Genomic DNA, 14,106 nt, shown 5'->3' with positions numbered 1-14,106 from the left:
AATGGTGTTTTGGTTGGAAGTGTGACTTTGGGTTGATAATTACCTTTCCAGCCGCCCTTCCGTTGGGGATGGGACAAACTCCTCCTGCTTGATCCTGGGTGAGAAAAAAAGAACAGGAGATGTCTGACTGGCGTATTTGCAGCTCGTCACTTCCTTTATACATAGATCCAATACAGCTGGTCACATTCCAGTGCTCAGTGCTTCATGCAGTATATCACCATAGCTCCAGGACATAACTCATTGAACAATGATCTGGCACATAATTGAATTACATTTTAAGTAATTACTCTTGCTTGCAATCTGAATTTCTGTTGTTGTATCACCATTTCAGATCTCTAGATGGCAGTAGGGCTGTGCAACTATTAAAAAAACAAAATATGGAATGTGCCAGGCTCTGCTGGTGAGGGTGTGCTGCCTGGGCACACTATGCAAGCACTGGAATATTTTACTGGTGTCCTTTTCCGAACTTACAAGGGGCATTTAGGTTGTCCAAGGGACAGCGTGGTCCCTAGCAGGGCAGCGGGTATTGTCTACTGAGCTTTGACAGCCTTGGGTGAGCACACTACTGGTCTTATCAGTAAGGTTACAGCTTCTGGATAAATGGCCAAGTCTTACATCATTGATCTTCTCATTTGGGTTGGGCCTTACACCGCTTTAGCCTCTTAAAGTAAAGGATTACTTGAGAACAGCAGCAGATGCAGAATAATCATCAGCAGGGAGGATTTTTGGGAGATCTTAAAAGCCTGCAACAGAGTTGTGCTGAAACAGAGGGGTTCATGCACAGATTGCATTTGAAGTATGTGAGTAATACCACAGTAGTATTACTCAGGTACTAGAAAATGCAATTCACTAACCTGCTCGTGGACACCTCAGCCTACGCCACAACTATCTTTTCTGTGCAGAGCTCTCCTGACACTTATGTTTACGTTTTTGTAGTAAATGTGGGTGAGACAGGAATAGCTGCAAAATGGGGATTACTTGCACAAAAATGGGAGCCAGCTGTAGGAGAGGGAATCAAGAGGGGTTTAGAGAGGGATAGACAAATGCAAACATTGTTACTACAGCCAAAGACTTTGCAAAACCCTGCTCGCAGGTAGGTCGCTTCCCACGCTGCTGCACAGCTCTGCCTGCATTGTTTTTGCCTAATCTTGTATTTTTCCCGTGTGCCTAACTTTCTTTCTTGCCCAGACTTGTTTTTATTCCCCTGTGCCTAACTTGCTTTCTTGACCAGACTTGTTTTTATTCCTCTGTGCCTGTATTTGTTTTCAGTTCTCCTGCGGCCCCGCCTGTTTTTCCTGCCTCTGCGTCCCTGCGGCCCCGCCCACCTGCAATCCCATTCGCCGCCCCTCTACCGCCTCCCAGCTGCTCCTCCCTCCCACATCCCCTCATATGGAAGCCGCTACGCGTCCGCGCTCAGCGGGGGCGCCGCTGGCGCACCTAAGGCAAGCCCGTCTGTGCCATCCAGAGCAAATCCCAAACCTGAAGATTCAGAGATTTTAGAGAGTGTCAGAAGGCACCGGCGAAATGTAGAGAGATTTAACGCTACATAGTATTACAAAGAATTCAGATTTGTTAACTTAGAATGCATAAACTCTTTTGGTCATGGGTTTTTATCTATTCATCAGACCACACAAACGCTCGTAAAGTGGTTGCTACACGACGCGGGGCCAAATTATTTCTTTCAGCTCTGCTTCCACGGGCAGGGTAATGCCAGCCCCTTGTTCAATAGAGGGAAGCCCGGCAATGTGTTTGATGCTATGGAATTTTTCGAAAATCTCTCTAAAACATTTACAAAGTAAAGCAGAAATAGCAGTATTTTGGACATTCAGGGTTTCCGTGGGGGCGTTTCTAGACCTTTATAGAGTATCTTCTACAGTAAAGTCATTGGAAAAAAACTGCGGTGGTTGCCCAGCTTTATCACTGGTGCAACCAATATATGTCTGGCAGCTAGCATCACTGGGTTACTAATGGATCACAGCACCACTGAGATCACATCTACAACACATAGACAGCTCATCAGTGTGAAATGCATTGTAAAATGTGTCAAAGGGACGGCTGGATAGTAGTCGCATTACGGAAGGTGAGAGGTCCTAGATGTAATATTTTCTGCTGCTCGCAAAACTGCTTGAGCAGACACACTGGGGTTATTCAGTGCATCCCTAAAACAGACAATGCAGGGTGGTGGCGCTACACAGCCACCGATCACGAATGCAAAGGTATGAAATGCCCCTGGTGTAAGGCACCTTTTGCTCTAGGGACAGAACACATGTGTTACATGACTAAAGGCTGGCCTCAGACCAAAAAAGAACACTACACAGTATTCAATATAGCGCGTACCTAAGAGACCAAATGGCACCAGCCTAACTATATTTTTGCGCACCATCTAACTTCCGATGAAAACTGGGAGTCTGAAGACCCTTCTTGCATGAACGAATTCCTTAGCGCATTCATGCAAGCAAAATTCAAAGGGTATACCCCATAACTCAAAGCATATGACTCATTCTTTATTTCGCAAAATATGATTCATAAAAAGATGCCTGCAGAACCTATCACCGAGGGTTCCAAACTGATGCTTCTAACGGTTGTACCTTTAGATGTAAGGTTCATAGATACTTTGAATTTTCTGCCCATGAAATTGAGCAAGTTTCCAAAAGCCTTTGGTTTTCCAGGTAGTAAAGGTAGTTTCCCCCACTTTTTTAACACCTGGGCAAATTGGGGTTATGAGGGTCCCATGCTTCCGCCCGACAGCTACGGTGTTGAGTATATGATGCCTACGGAGAAAGAGAGTTATCTACAGTGGTATAGTGAAACCGCGAAAAGACATTTCATTTTAAAACCGAGTTGAAAGCTTACTGTCAGGCTTATGTAAAGATCTTGGGAAAAGCTTGCAATCTTTTCGGAGGCGTTGTTGTAGACATGACAAAACAAGAAAACGTTCTGAAACCCACTACCGTCAAGATGATAAAATGTATAGAGTACATTGACCCTTTTCAATACGTTATGCTGGCTTCCATGCGCATGTCTACTAGCACATGTTTTTACAACCTGGATGCTTAGCTCTAGTACCTTCTTACCTTTATAACTGTAAACAGAAATGATAGTCTACCTCCTCTACTCAACGGCTCATGTACATCTTTGACAAGGAAAACATCTTTATCCAACAAACCTTGCAGCATGGTGAATACTGTGTGGGCCCTAATTTCCTGGATGGGTATGCTGTAATAAACTGCGTGCCAATGGCCTTTGAATGCATATGTTGCTTTTAAAACGGTTGTCCCCACTGCTACAAACCCCACAAGTTTAATAAGCTGTTGGGGACAAAATTTGAACACTTGCAGGCGCACTCTGTTAAAGGCGCAATATGTTAAAAACTGTGATTTTGTTCTGAGGTCAGTCTGGGAGCACAAATGGCTAGATATTTTAACATCAGATTCTTTCATTGAGAGCAATGAGTTACCCGAACCTTAGTAGCCCTGCGGCGCTTTATTTGTAGGTCGTACAAACATTAGACAGTTGTATAGGGCCATGGGAGAGGGTGACAGAATACATTACTTCAGTTTCATATGTTTCTATCCATTTGTGAACAAGACGATGTTATACTCCTCAGGTCCCCCAAGCATCATATATAGGGACTTTGAATCCATAGAGAAATACTTTGGGTTAGTTAAATGTCACCGTACAGAGTCGATGGTAAGCTAATGTTCCCCCTGTGTTGGACATGCTCTGAAAGTAAAGAGACTAGCGAGTGCAGACACATTGACGTGCACACGGTGCTCACCAGGACCTGGTGTAGCATTGAGGTACAGGCAGCCCTGGAGAAAGGATGTCAACTTGGAAAAATACATTGAATTTGGCACTTTGAGAGGACTACAGCTCAGTTACTATACTAACTTATTTCTCAGAGCTAAGCAGGAGGCATTGGGTTTCCTGAATGGTGCATTAACGAGGCCTCAAAACAAAAGTACATCATTGATTACTAATGGCTAGAGACTGAGTGGTCGACCTCGAAACTGGGGAACCGGGATCGAGTCTCGGCAGAGAGGTTCAACATCCTGTGATTCTGGGCAAATCATTCAATCTCACCATGCATAACAAAAATGAATTTATCCATCTGTAACGTAAATGGCGCTCATGTAAAGCGCGCTGTTACCTTCAGGTTTAGTTCTCGCTACACAAAACTCCCCCAAAAAAGAAAATTACTACGCCCACAAGAGTATATGCTTGAGACTCGAGTTCATCTAAGTCAACCCCGCCAGCTAGCCAAGCTCTGCCTTAATACATTATGGGGACAATTTGCACAGCGTACCAACTTGTCAAACACGACCTTCTTCGCAGATCCTGATGAACAGTTTAAATATCTTTTTGCACTGAGTTACAAGGTGTCCAGCTGCAAGTTTATCAATGACAAAACTTCCGCACTGCGATGGAAATACGCAAAAGAGTACCCAACAACTTGTAACAATATAAACATTTTCATATCCTGCTTCACAACCGCTCATGCTCTTTTAGAGCTTTACAATCTGATGGATAAACTTCAGGAACGGTGTCTGTATCACGATTGACTCTGTTATTTGTTTTTTTTAGCAAATTAGGGGATGTAGATCCCGAACTCAGTGATTATCTAGGCAATATGAACAGCGAGCTAGAAAATGATGAGTACATAGTCCAGTTCAGGTCATTTGGGCCCAAGACCAATTCATACAGAATTCCAAGACTGCAATATGTATGAAAGTCCAAGGCATCACATTAAATGTAAACAACCGTGTTAAAATCGATATTGACAGTCTAAAGGATCTGTTGAATGAATTCTCTACCTCTAGCTACCATGAAAATGATAAAACAATTGTTGTAAAACAACCTAATATATTCTGGTTCTAAAGATAGTGGGAAATTATAACCATTGCATATAACCTTGCACATAATGTTTGAAAAAAGGGTCCTGTCTGGGGACTGCAAATCCCTACCGTACGCTTACTGAAGGAGCATTAGAGTCTCGTAAACCCAACTATGGACACCAGGTTGCAGCACCCGTTCTCCTGCTTATTAGCAGGCCCCTCAAATTGCTGTAAAAGCTATATTAGAAATAAACTATTAGAAAATGTTCCCAGTGTTTGATCCAAAACCCCTAACAATGTTGTTTGCCTTTATTTGTACTGACAAAATCTTTATACAGAACTATCCCTAAGGTTTCCACACATCAAATGTATAGAATGTATACCGAATAATCTCAACAATGATACATTGTTAAGTATAGGCCTTGTAAACATGGTGATTGTCAACGACCTTATGAGCAAAGGTGAGGATCACCCTGCGATAGAGAAAGCTTTTACTTATTATTCACACCATCGCAATCTAAGCATATGTTACATCATGTAGAACTTGTTTTAGAAAGGTAAGAGCAGTCATTCTATAGGTCTTAACGCCTCGTACCTGTTTTTTTTAAACCCCTAGACAAACAACAGATATCCATTATAGGTAAACAGATGTACCCTGTTTACACCCACTTTTTCTTGTAAGCCTTTAACAACGATACATGGAAACTGCAAAGTTAATTACTGGTAGACTTCAAATCCAATACTCTAGAAGACTACAGACGGCATGCTGGTATTTTCTAACCAGATCTCTCAGTCTCTTACACATATAAAACCAAACCTAAGCTCAAAGCCTTTAAACAGAATTGTTAAAGAGTCTCCTGTAGCATTTATATTCTAGACCTTCTAATACCCGGTATTGAACATGTTGGCGCGTCTACACCGGAATCTAGCCCTCCTAAAAATGCTAATCACAGCTAGCCCCCAGCAAAGAAAGACCATCCTGAGTGCGGCTTCGGAGGATTTAGTGGCTGCATTTTAAAAAGTCGCTCTAAACACTAAAAGGTAATGCCCCTATATCAGAGCACCAGTTCCTTGTTTTGAAGAAGAAGTGGCACCTTATCAAGAAGCTCAGTAATAAAAGGGCATCCCTCATGTCTAAGGAAGAAACTGGTACAGCAGTCAGGAGGTTTTATGAGTTCTTTATTGGGCATAGCTACACTGCTAATTATCAGCCTCCTAACCGGGAACCGATAGATTATGCCCAAAAGATGTACTTGGTACCATTGCAGCAGCTGGAACAGTTTGGGAAGTCTATCGACTCTACCCGGAACATCCAGAAAAATGAGACGCAGCACCTGGATGGCCAGAATAAAGACATTTTGAACCGTACTGATTACAAACCTTACCACAAAGCAGGTCTTTACTCCAATACTCTTCAAAACTTTTAAAAATATTACAGGCATTAGAATTCTGAAAACAACAGGTTGACTCACATGCCCCTGACACTGAACTGCCTTCGCCAGTCCCTTCAACGCCTCAAGAACCACCACCATCTTCAGACATCATTGTTGAAGAACTATTATAAAATATTAGTCAAAGGTACAGAGGGGCCATGCAAATGTTGCTAAGTAAAATGTCAGCTTCTAAAGGCCTGTCCTCATGGAATGAGAGAGGCGAATTCCTCTACAAAGGTCAACCAGTTGTTGGATCCCACATGTATGACTAGCGAAAGGTCTTACGCACCCCCAAAACACTATCGCTCCAGGAAGCGCCCAGAGATTGTGAACAGTTTTTGAAAGCCTCTGCGGAACTCAACATTCCTTCGTTGATCGTCAGAAAAGCTGAACACAGTCAGCTGTTTGAAAGTTTGAAAGATCCAACTTACGGCCACTATGTACTCCAACACCTGTTGTTTTTAACCCCCTCCCTAAGATGCCAGCATCCCCTTTTCTCCCAGCTATCCCCCTTTTGGTGCCCGAGGCACTGCCTCTGGAACCTAAAAAAAAGACATTGTCTATGGTTAAATGTGTGATGTTTTATTCTGACTTTCGAACCTATGTATGTATGTGCCTGTGTTTGTGTGTATAGTTTTGTCATAGTTGACATTTTGACATTTTTCTTCTTTTATTTCTTTACTAGGTTTATCAGTGTTTTGTAAATAAATCCTTAAACATTTTAAAGTGTTTCTGTCATCTTTTAAAAACATTTTAAATGTGTGTACTTGCATTAGAATAAAGATATTGAGTCGGCATTCAGGTTATCACTTTTTTTGTTTTTGATAGTCATCATTACGCATAAGAGGTGTTGACAAACTGCGTATTCTGTTTTAATAGCGCTTGATGTAGAGCTGGAGTTTTATTTCACACATTTCATAATAATACTGTCATTGTTAACTAGGTCGTCGAATATAGATAAAAACAAAATCGAAACATCATACCCTCAAATATTTTACTAATAAAATATATACAATGCTCCCTGCATGTGACAGCGAGAGAACCCTGTACCTGTATTTTGTTATACCCCACCCTCGCAGCAGCTTATTTAACATACTTGAATATAGGTTTTGTATAGATGCAATGCTCGGGAAATGTCGCTGCACTGTCAAACACTATACCCTTGTCTTTATCTAAAAACAGGAATGCCCAGTGAGTTCCTTCCATGTAAGGGAGATCTGTGTTAAAGACGAGCGTGCAGGGTCTTTCTGACTCTATTTCACCAGGTAGAGTGTCGCATGGAAAAACACGTAAAAGGCATTTCTTAGCATATTTATGATGGCTTAAGAAATCCCGAATTTGAACCTTGTCCATTTTCAATATTTTAAAGATAGTCAAACAAAATCTGCCGGGCATGGTTGATCCTAATGACATTGTTGAATACAGATAATACAACCATGTTCACATTCATAGCCAAAGACTGACTAAAACATATATCTGCTTTTAGATTTCCATTGTTGATCAAGCTGTAGTGGTCGCCGTCTTCCATGTCAGTGGTCTGATTGAAAGCGAACAACGTGTAGCCCGTTCCATATTCTTCTCTTGACACGACGACTACCGAGTCACGCAGGCGCTTCCCGGTTATCAAACCCAGATATTCACTGATAAAATTAGCATCTCCAAAGCTGACTGTGTCCGACTTTGCAGGAATCGCAGCCCCCTCATGGAACAGCACTGAATAGTTGATGTCTTAGTGTTTGAAGTTGAAAGGGGTTGAGGTATGGAGATCGCTAATAGCTGTAGTGTCGGCAAAAGCTATGATAATAAGGTCCAGTAGTTACCCCAAAAATTCATTTTGCTGCTGCCTTAATCTGGTACTGGCTGGGATGCAGAATATCTTCAGAGCTACTCTTTCAACGTAGTACTTGGAGTTCAGTAGCTGTAAGGTTTCGGCATGAGCCAGGCTGATGTTTAAGGACACTTTCACTCTCTTTACAAACAAACTAGTGGACAGTATGACCAGTTTACACTGTTACGCATCCCCAATGATGAGACAGAATGAGTCCTTGTTGCAGTTAAGTTTGATCTTAAGATCGATATTGTTGAAAAGCAGTTTATCTTGGAAGAAAAGTTCTGAATTATTATTATTATTATGGAAATTTCTATTGCGCGACTAAAACCCGAAGGTATCAAGGCGCCTACCAAAAACAGATCAGAAAAGGCAGAACACAACTACAGGTATGCGCGCACAAAGAGACGGGTCTTCAGGGCGTTTCTAAATAGCTGCAGGGTGGGAAGGGACCTCAATTCCAAAGGGAGAGCATTCCACCACTTGGGTTCCAAATTGGAGAAGGCTTTGCGACCCCATCTGGTTCTCCGGATACGAGGGACAGATAGAAGGAGTCTGTTAGAGGAACGTAAGTTCCTACAAGGGCTGTAGTGGGACAAAATGGATCCAATTCCGGTAGGGCTACTTTTTGCCAAGGCCTTATAGATCATACACATGGTCTTAAAAAGAATACGATCCTCTATGGGAAGCCAATGAAGCAGCTTTCTGGCAGCCGTAGCCGAAGTGCGCCGGGGTAAGTCCAGCACAAACCTAGCCGCTGCATTCTGGACTACCTGCAAGCGCTGTAGCAGACTTTTATTCAGTCCCGCATACAGCGCATTGCAGTAGTCCAGTCGAGAACCAACAAGGGCAACAGCGAGTTGTTTCCTTGCCTGCTGCGAAAGATAATGCCTGATCTTCCTCAGTATGCGAATGATGCCCCAACAGGTAGAGATAGTCCTATTAACCTGTTGGCACATACTGAGGGTAGGATCAATCATGACCCCAAGATTTTTGGCAGAAGAAGCAGGGACAGGACAGGCTCCCAATGAGTCTGGCCACCACTCAGCTGACCATACCTCCTCCTTTCCTCCAAACACCATCACCTCAGTCTTCTCCCCATTCAGTTTCAACGAGTTGTAAATCATCCATTGACCGACTGCCTCCATACAAGATCTAAAATTGGAGGCAGTCGAAGTAACTGACTGGGAGAGAGAGACGAGGATCTGCGTGTCATCCGCATAGGATACTACCTCCATCCCAAAAGATCTAATCAGTCTGGCAAGTGGGGTCACTTATATGTTAAACAGGGTCGGGCTTAGCGCCGACCCCTGAGGGACCCCACATTGCACAGACAGGGATGGAGATAGGAATTTACCCAGCTTCACTCTTTGCTATCGTTGATCGAGGAAAGAGGTGAGTAGCCTCAAAGCCGCCCCCTGGACCCTGATCTCCCTCAGGCGAGATGTTAGAACTGAGGGAGAAAGGGTGTCGAAGGCAGCAGTGAGATCTAAAAGGATCAGGAGGGAGGCCTGTCCCCCATCCACACGCGTGCGGATATTATCCAGCACTATGGTGAGGGCAGACTCGGTGCTATGTTCCCTCCTGAATCCATGCTGGGAAAGATCCAGACAGCCCGAGCTTTCCACGAAGGCAGCGAGATGTTTATTCAGGTGTGTTTCTAACATCTTCGCGGGGGCTGGGAGCAGTGAGATGGGGCGAAAGTTCTTTAGTACCCCAGGGTCAAGAGAAGGTTTCTTGAGTAAAGGTTTTACTATTGCATTTTTCCACTGCTGGGGAAAGATGCCATCCCTCATGGCCTTGTTCATAATATCAACAAGGGGAGGCAGGAGGGATTCTCTACACTGCTTAAGGATCTTGAGCGGGCAAACATCTAAAGGGGAGCCGGATTTGGTTTTATTGAGGAGGATCTCTACATCCTGTAGAGGGAGAGGAGGGAAAGAATCCAGACATCCCAACGGGAGCTTCTCCGAGAGAACAGGATCCGGAGTAGCTGGAACAAGGGGCTCGGTAGTATAAAGTTTCTGTAACTCCAAGGCGGTATAAATGTCCGAGATCTTAGTCTGGAAAAAGGAAGCTATGTTATCACAGAGCTCCTGTGACGCAATGACTGGATCCGGGATCTGAAGGGTGGTGAGAGAATCCACTATCCTAAAGAGCTCTTTAGGAGAGGAAAGTGAGGTGGTGAGGGCCGTAAAGTATTCTTGTTTTATCCTTATTACTTCCAGCTTATAATTCCTTATCAGGATCTTATGGGCTTCCTTGTCCCTTAAGTCCCAGCTGGAATGCATACGCCCAAGGAAGTCAAACTGTCTACTGCAGGCGGCGAAGCTTGCTCTTTTTACAAAAACTTGATTGTCCCCGTCCAGCTCCTTGTCTTCAAAATGCACATACGTATCCTTGCAGAAGAGTCCTGTTGAAAGCAGTGTGTCCAGGGCGTTGTGGCTGTAATTTAGAATACTCTACATGTAGGCCTTGTAGGCATACATGTTATCACTTTGGTTGACAAGTCGATTGCCGAGGGTAATGCCCACCTGATTAAACATGGTCACGATGGGGTAAGCGATTCTCGCCTTATGGCTCTTCTTTTGTAAGCGCTTTTTGAAGAGCACCACCTTTTTTTATAGGGAGCCTGTGGACCCCTAAGCGTCGAAAACCCTTGCTTCATTTTAATATTTGTGCGTGACCTGTGCACAAGGCCCGCTCCTTCTTTGGGTTGTTTGTTTATGCATTTGGCAACCACAGAAGTCACAGATCCCACCAATTCCTGGGCAATGTTTGAGGCCACCGCTTTAACATAGAGTTTTCCTATTTCATAGTCTCTTCTCAAGAGAGACATAGCTCTTCGAAAAATACTACAGAAAAAAACCTTCAAGTTCGTCCCCATACATAACAGGGGCTACTTGAAAGAATGGTGCCCCTCCATATCCGGCCTGGTGTCTGTAATATTCCCTTTTGAGAGCGGGTCGCCATATGTTTTCATGATCACCATGATGAGTTCTTAATATATGCTGTTGTCTCGCTGTCTTAAATGAAGCTTACAATAACTTTCTTGTATTGAAAGGTCACCGGCTCAGATTGAAGGTCGAAGATCATGACCGTCATAGTGTCAAAATGGTTTTTGGAAATTGCTACGTGTTCAGGTTTGATATGTTGAATATTAATCACTGTGCTATTTTTTCCCTTCACCCGGACCCATCCTCACAATGGTGAATAACTATCTTGATCCTCTGTGGCTCTACAATATCACTTTAGACGCAGAGTGTCTAGAACCCTTAGTCAATATCGGGGCACATGAGGTCCAACTCTACTTGGCTTTTTATATGCTGTACTGTTCCTAAAACTCCTCTTCATTTAGCATACAGCTAAACTCCGTACCGCGGTTTGGATCTTTAAGAAATACCTTCCTTCCATTGTTATTCGATACTAGCTGAATGTCTGAATAAGTTTCGATGCTGGGTATTGATTTGTTGATGACTTCGACAAGCCCCGCAACGCTGGACTAATAGCCATGAGGAAAGCCAGCATGGATGTTCCAAGGGTCCTGATCACGCTTTATAGTAAGTATGGCCTTGAGCATTCTAAATGTATTCCATGTTCTTGAGTATTGGATTTCGGTTAGGGCTACATCCTGCTCCCCTTTTAGGTCCACATGTTTAGCCAGTTTCACAGTATAATTAGAAATGTTACTGTCCAGAAACATGTCCTTCGAGGCATTGGGTGGCAAGGTAATATAAAATGATGTTGTCACTTTATTATCGCCTTCAGAGAGCCCCCGTACCAACACACCCTGCAGGGAGCTGGCCAGCACCCAACCGTTACACTTCTCGGCCACCCCCTCCATTTGACAAAGGCCTCTCTGTTAGCCCGACTACCTTTCCATTTCAGAATATTTACAACCCTGTACACCCTGTATGGATCATCTGGTACCTTTTGTAACTCCTCATTGTAAAGGCACCCAATGCCGTTTTGCCATTGTAGTCCTTTAAGCTTTAACTATATATACCTTCTTTAAGCTCCACACTCTTCACTATAAATATTTCATTACTAAAAGTCTGCTGGTAGCCCTTCATAAAGATCACTTTTCACTTTACAACCCTAACATGATCACCTTCTTTTAAAAGAAGCTTCTTTACCGCAGTGAAATGGCTCCTGTACACCATTCTCCACACCACCAAAGAATTATCGGTTGTTACCTCTACGAGAGACTTTTTTTGCTTCTGTTATAAGCATCTATAAATCCCTGTAGAACGTTGACATAGAACCAGGTGTTGTAGGCCGTGAAATATCTCCACATCTAACATTTCAAAGTTCTGTCTATAACAGCAGCTTTTACCTTGTGTGCATTACAAAATGATGAACAGTGTGCCGTTTTAATAACTTCTGAAACAAATGTTTAGGGGCTCCTTATATGTATTCTAAGCATAATAAAATGGGGTCTACTCCTCTATATCACATAATGGTCACCTGATCTCCAGGGGCTCTGGTTCATTGAGGGATGCCACATAGCCCTAACCACGAAGTAGAACCATGAGCACGTGACTAACACATGACCAGGGTGATGTCACAACACAAGGAAGAAGAGGTGTGGCGCAGCGGCCAGGGTACCTGACTTCGGACCATGGGGTTCAAGGTTCGATCGCAGGCGGCAGGTTAGCCCAGCGCCATGTGATCCTGTGCAATAGCTTGCTTAATCTTCCCGATGGCCCCCAGCGCCGGGACACCTCTTTGGAGGTAGCTGGGCACTTTACAGATACTGGTATTAACATTTTATTAACACGTGGCCCAACAAGGTCAGGTGACTCCCCAAAAAGTCACATCACTGCCGGGGAGGGCCACCAGAGGCCTGGAAGTCCCAGTAACACGTGAAATAAGAGAGGAACTAAATCGCTGATATGCCTTTACGTTTATAATATTCTGTTGTATGGCGTTTTAGGATCTGAGCGAAATTTACCGATTCATGCCCTTATTTAGGTACAATTCACATTGCCCTAATATAGGCAGAGTAATCATACCCATATTTAGACATAGCCCATGCAGTCCAAATACAGGCATGGCTACTTCCACCCGTACCAAAACGTCACAACGATTTCTTGGAAAATTGGCTGAAGCAGTCAGGGACCTCCCCTTGCTTGAATATTGATTTGTCCATGAACTCATGGAGTTTACAAAGAACTACCATTCCCTAGGGGTTCTTTACTGATGTTATTATGCCAGACTTTGCGTCAAACTAGGCACCTTCAAGGTATAAATATGCCTTCACTTGCTCTAGCAAGACACGGTGTTTCGGAGCAGCTCGACTATCTACTTGCCCGACGCAGCTCGCTACCGCAAATGCCGAGGGAAGCCGACCCTCCAGCTGACGCACTGATCGAGAGGCTGCATTTCTCTCTGGCAGAATCCAGCTCCAGTGTTTCCACCTCCCCTCGCGGGGTATTGGGAAATCGAGTCCTGAGACAGAGATACCAGACCTCCTTCATTATAAACTAAAGTATGGAGCTGATTAGACCCTAAGAGAAATCTTGGATAGATTCTTGGCAAAGAAAACTAAACCTATGCTACACCACACTTACTTCTTCCCTCGTACTATGACTTAGGTTAGGTACATTGGGGTAGGCGTATTTTAGAAGCACCAGTTGAGTACTTTTAGCCTTTGTTTTATATATATATGTATTTATCTATGGTTTAGAAACCATACAATGCTTTTACAGTATTATTATATAATACTATTCTCGCTGTACGCATTATACTTTGCAGCCTGCATTACGATTGTAGCAGTTCACTTTACTTGCATGAGAAAGAAGACTGTTCAATAAATCCTTTTATTGAAAACACCTGTCTCTCTATTTCTATGCACCTCTGATGAAACGAAGCATGCACGATTGACTGAGTAAAATATCTATCTATTGTTTCCACCACTCTGAAGATACGTTTATTCTTGGGGAAACAAAGTTGTCATGTTTATGCGGCTGTCAGAAACTAATCCCATCTTGTATATTCAAGAAAATTT

This window comes from Lissotriton helveticus, chromosome 2_1, assembly GCF_964261635.1.
Source record: "Lissotriton helveticus chromosome 2_1, aLisHel1.1, whole genome shotgun sequence".
In the NCBI taxonomy this organism is placed as follows: domain Eukaryota; kingdom Metazoa; phylum Chordata; class Amphibia; order Caudata; family Salamandridae; genus Lissotriton; species Lissotriton helveticus.
Note: the sequence above shows the minus strand (reverse complement) of the source record.